Source organism: Ornithodoros turicata, chromosome 1, assembly GCF_037126465.1.
Source record: "Ornithodoros turicata isolate Travis chromosome 1, ASM3712646v1, whole genome shotgun sequence".
In the NCBI taxonomy this organism is placed as follows: domain Eukaryota; kingdom Metazoa; phylum Arthropoda; class Arachnida; order Ixodida; family Argasidae; genus Ornithodoros; species Ornithodoros turicata.
Window position 1 is genome coordinate 22,966,009 of NC_088201.1, and position 11,902 is coordinate 22,977,910.

At 46.7% G+C, this 11,902-nt stretch overlaps 1 long non-coding RNA gene across 1 annotated transcript; it reads left to right on the forward strand.

Annotated features, from left to right (window-relative positions):
* The first annotated feature begins 7,573 nt into the window (after nucleotides 1-7,573).
* Nucleotides 7,574-11,671, forward strand: LOC135377651 (uncharacterized). The gene is made up of 2 exons (XR_010418165.1): nucleotides 7,574-7,956; nucleotides 11,319-11,671. It is a non-coding gene; the product is annotated as an uncharacterized LOC135377651 (long non-coding RNA).
* The last annotated feature ends 231 nt before the right edge of the window (nucleotides 11,672-11,902 follow it).

Here is an 11,902-nt window from a genome sequence, read left to right on the forward strand (position 1 = left end):
GCGGGGGAAAAAATTGCGATTGAAGTCGGCACAGATTGAAAAATGATGAAAGAAGTCGGCCCTGGCTGAAAAATGTGAGCGGGTAAGCGCGCACGCAGCCCTCCGGCCACGCTCCGCCCGCCGGTAAGAGCCTCCACCCGAGCGCCGCCTGCCGGCCAAGGAAGAAATAATGAACAAAAATACACGAAAAAATACACGAACGAAGTCGGCCAAGGCTCAAAAATGTCGAAAGAAGTTGGCCCAGGCTGAAAAATGTGAGATGGTAAGCGCGCACGCAGCCCTCCCCCCGCCGATAAGCGCATGGAAAACCCTCCGCACACGCGCCGCGCAGGGAAAAATACGCACAGGGCTCAGGACAGGGCCCAGGGGTCCAGTGTTCTAACTCGCCTGGGTTTTATTTCGGCACCCCCTTTTACTACTAACGTGGCAGAGACAACAAGGCGGCAAGAGTGACTGACCCTGATTTTGCACACCCCGACGACACCAAATCTTCTCTCACTTTCTCGGGTTCCGATTTTTTCACCATGTACCAGCTGGCCTGCACCCTTGCCCTTTTGCCACCACATCTTCACCAGGCCATGGACGATGGCGTGGCAGACGAGCTCTGAAGACGACCTCGGCAGTGACCTACGCGGCCGGCTTTCCATGCTGTGGCTTTCGGTTGCTGCTTCCGTGGATCTTCGTCCGCTCTGGTCTCCATTCTTGGTCCACTGCCGGGTCAAACAATAGCGGAAACGGCGACTTGACGGCAGGCCTACCGTCCCACTTGGAGGCTCGGTCCCAGGGGCTCGGCTGCCGCCCTCGTCGATCCGTCTTCTTCGCTCTCCACGTCGTCATCGGGACCACCTCTTTCCGGTCAGTCACCGCCAGCTGGGCCTTCAGGTCGTAACTTCGGTTGCCCGGACGTCAGCGCTGATAGAAGGAGACTTCGGGCGACGAACCCTCAGGTCGAAGGTGGGTTCATCAAGGCGCCGCCGTCGTCCATCTCCTTCCGGGCATCCGTCCGGGCTCCCGCTCTTGATCACATGTCCACGACTCCTCGCTGGTTCCGACCCTCGACGCAAAAAAACTGCGACTGACTGTTTCGGCGAGTGTCTCACTCTCTCTCTCTCTCTCGAAGTCATCCATGGTTCATATAACCTTCCCACGCCATGTCACAGTCCGGGTCAGTCACGTACGCAAAACCAAGAACACATGTGGGTCCGACACTGCATTCTAAGAACGCTGTTATTTCCACCGCTTCCGTTAACATAGTTATGCTGCCTTCTACACAAAGCCGCCCCTATATGAGAAAACAACACTGTCTAAAGGGGAGCAGATGTTACCCTTCCCACGGAGAGACACTGCGTACATGTCAACTAAAGTTTTATGGCTTTTAACTGTGGGGGAACACGAGCTCTTGCGAACGTTTCAAAGTAACAGGGCGCGCTGTCCCTTTGATGTTAGAAAACTGAAAAGAAAAAAAGTCTGTGAAATCAATTTTATCAAGAAGCTCGGACCGTCACATCTTCAACTGCCATTATGTCCACCCCAAGCAGTAAACAAATAAAAATAAAAATAACACTAGCGTTGTCATACTGCGTCAGTAGATAAAACAAACCCTAGAAACGGTTCGGTATAGGAAACGTCGGTCAATGAACTCGTTGCCTTGTGAACTGACCGAAACCAGTGTATGAAAAAAGATGCTTTGGCTATTCTATTTTTACGTTGGAGAGCTTTATTTCATGAATACTAACCTATGCGTTTGACAGTTACAGTACAATCAAAGTATGGAATGCGCATAACGAGGTAACGTTTAGGCAATAAAATCCTGAAGAACGGAACAGAGCTGCATTCTTTCTGTATTGACATCTTTGCTCCTATTTCGGCACGTTTCTATTTCAGTTACAAATATGTTTTCATGTTACGTATATGGTTTTAGGTATACTGGCAATGCGGTCTAAAAGCCCAGTGCCAAGCTAGGGTTCACACGATCAACGAAGAGGTAGTTCACAGAGTCAACGAGAATACCCATGCAACAGACAACCTCAAGTCGGAATCTCTCTTGGCTTACGCAGCAATCAAAGAGAAGGCGCGCAATACAGATGAAACAAACCAAAACGTCATCAGAACGTTGATGTACGAGGTCACTCCAGATTCTCGGCCTTACCCTCCTTCGAGGGACACAATGAGAAGAACGCTCAGGTAAGTCTCCTAATATTAATAGTCAACCTCTGGTATTGCCATCAGTAGAAGATATCCAACGTGTCTGTCATCCACATTACCTCTGCGCAGGAGGAACAGGGTCCGTGAACACAGGCCGCATGCTCTCCCGAGAAGCGTCGGAGAACTGGCAATCTATCCGGAGTACGTGAACAAAAGTGACGGATCGAGGTTTCTGCTTTACCACCAGTGGCGTAGCCAGACCTCCAAGGTAGGGGGTGCTGGCCACGAAAACACGCCCCCTCCCCCACGCTGATCCTGCGTGCGACAACACACACATACTTGTGCACACTGCAAAGTGCGGATAAAAAAAAGAGTTGAGTTGGACGTTCACAATCTGATTACATGCATACACTGTCATGACCAATGAGGTGGTGTCACGAGATGGGAGTATTTTGAAAAGTTCATACTTTGAAACCCATTTGCTGCTTAGATAGACACCATAAACTGCAAGCACTTTCGCGACCATCACACTGCCCCCCCCCCTTAACACACACACACATTATTTTCTCCTCGAATTTGCACGATTTGCGTGGGTCGGTCCGTGGCAGGTAAGGGGGCGGGGGGGTGGCTCGTAGCCCCCCCGTGGCTACGCCACTGTTTACCACTCAGGATGCGGAAGCAGTGAAAGGATATTACTATTGCCGTGCGCTCATCGCACTATTGGTTACCCGATGGAACATTTAATTGCCCCCACATAATTGCCCCACAGCTCTTTTTTCAGCTGTACTCCATTCACTGCAAGGTCAACGGCTCTGTTATTCCAGCTGCTTCTGTGTTAACGACCCACAAGACTAGTGCAGCATATATATACGCACACTCACAGTCTTGAAGAACGAGCTCGAATATCAGCCAGATATTGTTCTGCTCGACTTCGAGCTTGCCGCTATAAACGCCTTCCAGCGTGTATTCCAAGGCATCGTGATTCGTGGGTGCTTTTTCCACATGTCGCAGTGTATTTATAGGAAGGTGCAACATCTGGGTCTTCAAAAGTTATGTACAGCTGACTCTGACATTCGCCTAAAGGTCCGGATGATTGCTGCTTTGCCTCTGGTTCCGGAAGATGACGTTCTACTTGCGTTTGATGCTTTGGCAGAATGAATGCCCAACGATCTCCTGCCTGTCCTCGATTACTTCGAGGACAACTTCATTGGCCGAAGAACTGGACAAGGCAGAAGGGTGGTGGTGGTGCTGGTGAAAGTGCCATTGTCGGCCTCACATAGGTGGGCAACGTCACGACTGACGCCCTGGGATCCGCGGTTCCCTGTAGCAGTATGGAACCACTAGTCTGCTCTGGCTTGTGATCCAAAGACGACGAACAGCGTAGGATGGCATCGTGGATTCCAGACGCGAGTTCAATGATCTCATCCTACAATTTGGAAGTTCCTCAATGTCTTGCACAGAGAAGACGCCATGAACTTGCACCGTTTAGAGCGTATCCAAATGGGTCAACACGAAAGGCATCCGAAAAGATACAGTGACTGCGCTGAGAGACTGAAGACCCCGGCAAGCAGAGCCGTAGCGACGGGGGTGCGAGAGGGGCAGCCGCCCCGGGCGCCCTCGCTAGAGAGGGCGCCGAACTGCAGGCCCTCGCAGGTTAGTTGGACATTATAAAGCGGGAATGAGGAAAATTTGAATTTACGATCTTGGTAGTGCAAAGAAGTGTTTTCTTTTCTTTGTTTACAGAGCTTCTGGCGACAACGGGAGGTGTGATGGGGCGCTTCAGATTTGGCCTGCCCCGGGCGCAAACTCGCCTCGCGACGGCTCTGCTGGCAAGTACCTACGACCAAGCGCAACTGCTGCAGTACCTTCGAGGCGTTGCCTACAACGTCATTGTATAGTTCTTCCGTCATTAATATTTTTTGTTCCATGTCCACGTACTCAACCTCTTCGTTTATTGTATGCAAATTCGTCTGCTTTCATCATCTTTTCTGTAATATGCCAACCAGTGTTGCGGATTTGAATCCACGGATTTGATTTAAATCCGGATTTAAATCCACCGGAGGGCTGGAGGATTTGATTTGCGATTTGATTTGCGCGAAAAAATATGGGCAGGATTTGGATTTGGATTGAATCGCATATTCCAGTTATGATTTGGATTTGGATTCAATCGCATTTTCCACTAATGATTTGGATTTGGATTGAATCGCCCCCTTTGCAGCGGATTTGCGCGTGGATTTCGCCAAGCTCCCTCACAAGATGCATGGATTTGAAATTGAGCAAAGCGCCGTTTCGCATTCTACGCGAATTGATGTGACCTTGTCTAAAATCTGCACACGCTCTAGCGGCGTCCTCTCCCCAGAGCGACAGGAGTAGCCGTTTCGTTCCAATCACTTCCCCTCACCGCACCGAGGGAACATCGGATGCGCAGTTCTTCGAACGTAGTTAGCGATTTTCTGTCGATTGGACGGAACCTTTCCCGTGGACCTCTAGCTGAGTCTTCAAGCACGAGCCGTTTCAAGCTTGCCAAATCATGTCGTGAAATTATTGGTCTTCCCAATCATATTGAACGCATATAGGTACACGCATTCATGTCAAAACAAAGTAAAAGCGAACAATATATCAAATCTATCATTTCGTGATTTCGGAAAGGCAAGCCTTCCCTACTCCCACGGACAATCATGGCAAGATGTGCCATTCTTCCTCCCATACCCCTTTTTTTTCCCTTGATTACAACAGTCTGTACTGCGCGAGGAAAATTTTTACAAAGCACCGAAACGTCACCATTAAAACAGACCCATAGGCTACATGTTTAGTAACAGAATTCGTAACATTTCCCACGATTTATTAACGATCAATTTAATTGTGACCCCCGGGGTATAGTAACCAGCGACCCGTGGTCTTTTGAGTACTGATCGACACAGGCGTGTGTGTCTGGGCGTAGCTGAGCCTAGGCCCGCGATAGGAATTCCTTCACGCACGCGTGCTCGCCCGGTGCTAAATGACGAGGAGGTCCCTGACCCAAAATCCGCTTTTGGGAAGGTGTACCATACCTACCAACTGTTTATGCCCCGTGAAGCCCGAGTCAACACTAACACGATACGTGATGATGGAGATGGGGGTTGTGCACCGCCCCTACCAGAGCGAGCCGGTCACCGACGATTCAACGCACTTTTATCAGTATCATTTTTTTCTATTTTGGTGTAACACAAAAATTTTAGGGCTCTTAACGAATTACGTGTAGGCAATGCAACAGCAAGTGCGGCTGATTTTCGATAAAGTTTTACTATTTTCTTTCTGGATACCTTCAACTCAACTCCCATCATTCATTCATTACATGTATTTTCGTTGTTCTTCCCTTTGCGCCCCTCTTCCACTGGCATTGCGCAATTCCGCGCGGCGGAGTGGCCAGCTGTCGGCTACGCACCGGCGAGGACAGCCGTCTGAGCCAACGGGGAATTAAATGACGGAGGATGAGTTTTTTTCGTGAGGAGAAGTCTAATGCTATCACACTGCAGGCCGACGCAGCTCTGGGCTCGGGCAATGCTCGGGACTGCCTAGCTCTGGGGGAAGTACTCATGCCCTCCAAAATGCGGCCTGTGTTAGCTTCCAGCTAATCGTACGCGGCTGGTCGCGCATGAAATACAACATCCACGAGCGAACGCTAGAGGTGACACAGTGAGGTCGCCTCCTGTCCACGCTTGTCATATCATCGACGTACGTGACTAAGCATTTCACCTCCTGTAGCGTCCTGCAGTAGGGTGTGCGTTCGAATTATGCGTAAGCTCCGTGCTCAAGTGGACTGCGCAGCGTGCCAGTATGAAGCCATGGAACTGGAGAATCCATTACACAAACAAAGAAAGCTCCGCAAGGACTTTTCACGGGACATGTAAGCATTGCCAGAAGAAGGGGTCGTCGAAGCTGCATGTTTACATGTTACATCCAATTTCATACGGCATTTGAGAAGGCGTCATTCTCAAGAGTTGAAAGACCAAAGCGTGGTGTCGTCAAGTCCGTTTGAAGCTGCCTCCTCATCAGCTTCAAGGAAGAAGGATTGATATGTTGGCTCTTTATATCCTCGTCACTCAGACGAAATTTATTGTTCTTTGTGCCACGTCACGCTGTTATTTAAGCGTTGTTTAGTGAATACATGCAGTATTAGTAATTTGTAGACACGGTTATACGTCTAGTAATGCTACTGCACGAATTTTGGCCCCCGGATTTGTCAAAAGATTTGATAAATCCGGATTTAAAAGCGGATTTGATTTAGGTCCGGAAAAACAAATCCGGATTTAAAAGGATTTGATTTAACGTGTCAAAATTAAATCCGGACTTGATTTGGATTTGATTTACTACCTTCAGAAAAAATGCGGATTTGATTTAAATCCGATTTGGGCGGCCAAATCCGCAACACTGAATTGCCAACATTGCTTAATCTAATAATTAAAAAAAAAAACTAATGCAGAACTGCAACCAGGGCCCGGTAAACTTGGTCCGGGGATTTGACCTTGTTGTCTTTCGTGCTCCTAGTGTCCGCAATCTAACATTAATTAATTTGCTTGAGACCTTGCGTGCACCCCAGCGGCGATACGGACTGACGCGAAAATTGAGCAGAGGTTGCTGTCCATCAACCTTGTTGCTGTGTAACGAAAATTTGTCTGTACCCCTTGTCTCGGGTATATTTTGCAATTAAGCAGACAACATGGCACCCGATTTTCTAAAGGCAGCTGCCTCAGCCTGGAACATTGCCGCAAAAATTCCAACGCATATCCCGTTTTCCAGATGGGCATTCCGTGAATTTATCGAGAAAGCTGGAACTTCTAATGGCGAGACCCAAGGCAGGGAACAGACTCAGTGAGTACGACACACGCACTATCTCAACCAGCAGACCCTTTTGTCGTCCCCTTATCTAGTCTCCCAAAAAGGGCTGTTTCAAGGACTTCCAATTCAACAGGGGGAAGGAAACCTGGAAGGAAAGGGAATCAAGGATAGATTCCATGATAGGCAAGCCACCAGCTAGCCTGCATTTACGCCATTCTGTCGAATCAAGGATAGGGTGTTGGATTTACGCTGCTGTGTGGCGCCACAGGGAGGCGCAAAATACATCAATCAAGCAGCGCGTTACCTACCAGATAATCGGATGCAGATGATCCTGGTATTAAAATGCTCTAGAAAGATTTTTACTTTGCCGCTCCAGGAAAACTTCGGTATCCAATTTCGGTAATTTTTTGTACTTCAGTAACGTGTTTAGAAAAATGAATTGACAAAACCGATAATTTTTCCTGGGGCGACAAAGCGCATTTCCAAATGCTATCGAACAAGACCAGTCTCATGAAAATCGGTGCATTATTTACCGAAAGAGAGTGCAAAGTTTGTCCCATACAAAAACACACGGGGCCGCCGGAGGGGCACGAAACATGAATCGCTGCAACGGTGCCAAAGCACGTGACACGTACCTACCCCGTGCGCACTTTCTCAAAACCTTCTTTCCTACTTCGTGCACTTTGTCTTGCGCAGACTTGTGTTTGAATCCCTGTCACCTGTGTGTTGTAGTTGCGTTCATCTGTGGTTGCTACGTATTTTTTCTTTTTGCTTGAAAAACTATGTCCCGCAAAGATTTCTGCGTACCCCCGAAAAAGGGGAGTTGTCCTAAGGTCACGTATAAGTATCATCGAAACGAGGTCCCTGATTTCGTGAAGGAGGGAAACTACGTTCGAGCGTATCATGGAGCTCCTGCACACGCAGTTCCCAAAATTGACCAGGAAAAGCGGCTGATACCTGGACCACGAGACCTTCACGGAGAAAGTGGCGCAAGTAAGGGTATACCCATCAGATAGAATTTTCATTTTCACTTTGTTTATGCGGGTACCAATACAACAGTGGGTTCCGAAAGTACCGCTTGATAGCCACTGTCCTTGCTGGGCGCTCTTACAGGGTAGGCTGTGTTGGCAACCGACCGTCCCTCCACTTGAGCGAACACTGTGTGGGCTACTATTACCACTGATTTATACAAATAACCATTTTATATGATGACGCAGCAGCCGCCGTGTGCGTTGGGGTGGTGGACAGCTCAGAGAGCCAGGGGGTACAACCAGTACAACCTCCAGGGCTTGCGATAGAAACCACGGTCATATGCAGCTTACCTTTGTCTAACCCACTGCACTGCAACACAGGTGCTGTTATGTTGAGGATTGGCTTTGGACCGGGTACTGCACTGCAAAATTAACAACTTTCGACAGAAATGCGTGGCACGCAGAAAGTAAAGTACTACTACCGCGACTTTCTAGCCTCGTCCCCAAACTAGTTGTCTTGTCCTGTGTTCGCCACATTATAAAAACGTGTTCAAGCCGCTATTCACGACGGCGCTGTACTTTGTAGTGAAAGGTGTGACCAGTATATGAGACCCGTGGATGTGGAGTACCGAATTGGCTTATCACTCTTTTTTACATAGTTTTGGCAGTTACCTAACATAGTCTAAGTGTTGCCAAATTTGAGGAAATTTGTCTAGCGACAGAATTTTGTATTTTCAATTGGCAGATTTCTTAGTGACTTTGGTATGTTCGACTTTTTAGTGACACGAATATTTCTTCATGAAGTGAGGAAGAATCGAGATTTTCCTGTCACATGGACGACAAGCTCTGGCAAAGAATAATATAAAATTGTGCCACCTTTCACAGACCGTAACTGCTAAAGGCCAATCACCGGTCACAGAGAGGTTCAGCATGCCCCCTGCAGTTGGTGCAGTTTCGTTGCTGCTCGCTGCTCTTCGCAGCACTAGTTTCTTGGAGCCGTTTCAAGTTTGACGTTTTTTTCTGACACGCCGCATGGACTAGACACGAGCACTTTCCAAAATGCCTCCTAAGTAAGACAGAAGCACCACAAGAGCTCATAGCTGCGTCCAGTCAGACCGTAACACAAGGGCCCCATGCATCTAATCCAAGTGAGATATTTATGCGACGCTGTCACTCAGACATAAAGAAGCATAGTAGGTCTCAAAAACACGAGAAGGCATCAGAACCATTTGCAAGTAATAAACAAATCACGTTCGGTGCCTGCGATGGCAAGAAAACGTTCTGCAGAAGATGTTCAGGGTTCCGAATTCCATTGACTTTCTCTCATTTTTTCCAACTCTGACTTGTTTTATCATGTCTGCTCTTGTATTGTCTTATCATGCACACTCAGTCGCTGAAACATTCTCGTAGCTCTGTCACCACATTGTTTCATACCGTGGAACTAACAAAAAGGGCACAATGGAGGCTGCGACTTGTTTAGCCACTTTCAGTTTCAATTTTAGCGACTTTTTCCGACATTTTGGGATGCCACTAGCAACTTCGTGTGAATGAGATTCCGCAACGTTGAGTAGTCTTCTCCCTACGTACACCGGTAGAAGATTTCAACAGGCGAATTTCAGATATATGAAACCACTCACTTTACCCATACAAAGCCAACATGAGGTTAGTATGTAGCATTCCTCTTCACGAGAGGTCTGACAGTACTTAATAGACATTACTTGTTCTGATAAATATTTGTCACCAAACCCCTTCAATCTCTATATTTCTAAGGCCTAGAGTCTCACAGTGACTATGCAGCCCACACATAAGAGCATGGAGGGAAAATGAATGCAAGAAATTGACAGCACAAGGAGACTGGCAGACATGGACTAGCACTCACTACCAACAACTTTATTATAGACAAATACTACGATGGGCCAATTGAATCCTCGAATCCCAGTGCCCAAAGCATCAAACGGAATCTTTCGAATCCGCCAACAATGTTTGTTTCTTTTTAAAATTGGCAGACGCCTCCGGAGTCTGCTGAAGGCCTGATTGGTCGGCGGGTGTTTTCTTGTTTATTTACATTGGAATAATAATAATTTGGGGGTTACGTCGCGAGACAACGGAAATCATGGGTGACGCCACACGAGTCTGTCTGTGGATTGCTTTTGCCCACATGAGGGTTGTTTAGCGTGCGATAAAAGCTCACCTCACGGCACCCCGTATATATTCGTCCCACACGGAAGACTGCATGTCTAAGCAACTTGTACCCTGCCACCAAGTTGCTGGCGTCTTCGGCAGGGTTCGAACCAGCGATCTCGGGATCAGTTGTTTACATTGCTCTGGGCCGAGAGAGTTCAGACAGGAACTCTTACATTACAAGTATTTTTATTTATTTATTTATGGTAGTACCTCAAGGCGCCTCATTGGGGCATTACATGAGGGGGTAAGCGAAGATAAAAGTTAACACAAGTAGAATATAAATAACACGGAAATATTAAATACACAGGAAATTGGCTAGTTCTTGCTTGAATACAATGAAATCGTTAATTATGACAGTGTTCTGAATATAGTAGTTCTGGTATAATAGTAACATGGTTTTGTTTTTGATTGTTTTAGTTTTATGGAAAGGATTCAGACTCGAGAGTTTACGCATTCCCTGTAATCAATGAACAACGTGTTCAATAAATTACATTTAAGAAGTATATGGTTATTCTTTCTCCTGAAAGTGAACTATTTAATTTGTTTTTCAGTAAACAAAGAAAGTAAATTCTGCTTCAAAGCACTTTTCAGGAGAAGTGCTTTTTCTTCCCTGGCTTTTGAACTATTTTTTAAGAAATGATTAGTGAATTCGCAGAACTTTCCTTGGATATGTATTCGGAAAATTCTGTATTCATCCCATCTCTGACAAATACCATAGCTTGTTGTTAGTAAAGTTATTAGTAGCGAGTGCCAGTCCATGTCTGCCAGCCTCATTGTGTTAATTTTTTTGTAAGAGTTCTTCCTCTACGTATGTACCAACGATCCAAAAGAGCAGTTCTGCATACATAAGAGCTGTATAGATCCCACAAGAAAGATTAATATGAAAGGGCACTCCAAGCAATGCACACCAGCCCCCTCGTTCTGCACTTGTGTAGCTTTATCGCATCATACAGCTGTTTGTAAGTACATGTTGCAGTCCTGAAGCTTGTGTTAATCATAGATGATGTCTTGCAAATGCACTTGTGCTAAAATGTTAAGCCTTTTGAAGCTTTCAGCCTTTCAGGCATGAGAGGGCTTTCATTAACTGCACACATTGGCTCTTGTAGAATACCTGAATTCCAGTGAGGTTTGCTCACGTGTTTTTTTTTTGCCCACCCACAAACAGTTATGTATCATATGTCCCTCTCTCTCACTCTGCAGTCTATGTTACCCCTACCAAGAAGGAAGCAAAGTTGTACGCTCCAGGACGAGGCAGGGTCATCGATGTCCTTGTTGAAAAAGGTGCTTACACCGTTCACGAGGGGCACGACTCTCTTATAAATGGTACTGCATACCGTGTTTCTGATCCAAGTAAGGTATTCCTGCCAGGACGTGATTTGAAGAAGTAATGCAGTTCAGCCAGAGGTCAAGTTTCCTTCAAGTGAAGTGACCTAGTGCCACATGATACTTCCCTAGATTTGTTTCTATAACATAACCTGTTACTAACAGTTCAGTAAGACACTGAGTGCTTTGTGTATTTTCTTTACTAAATAAAAGTGTTTGACAGCTGTAAATACCAATGCAATATGTGAAATACATATATTTGGAGAGGGGCCAAATATCAGTCGGATGTAGTACTAGATCATTCCACAAATGGTGCTGTGACTGTGAAATGAATGTAAAGGAGGAAGCTGCCTTTCCTGATGAAATTCAGCATTTAAATACATGGGGTGGCAAGTAGGGTAGCCACTTAGCAGCCACTGGAAAGGGTAAGGTTAAAGAGAGAGAGGGAAGGGGAAATTCTG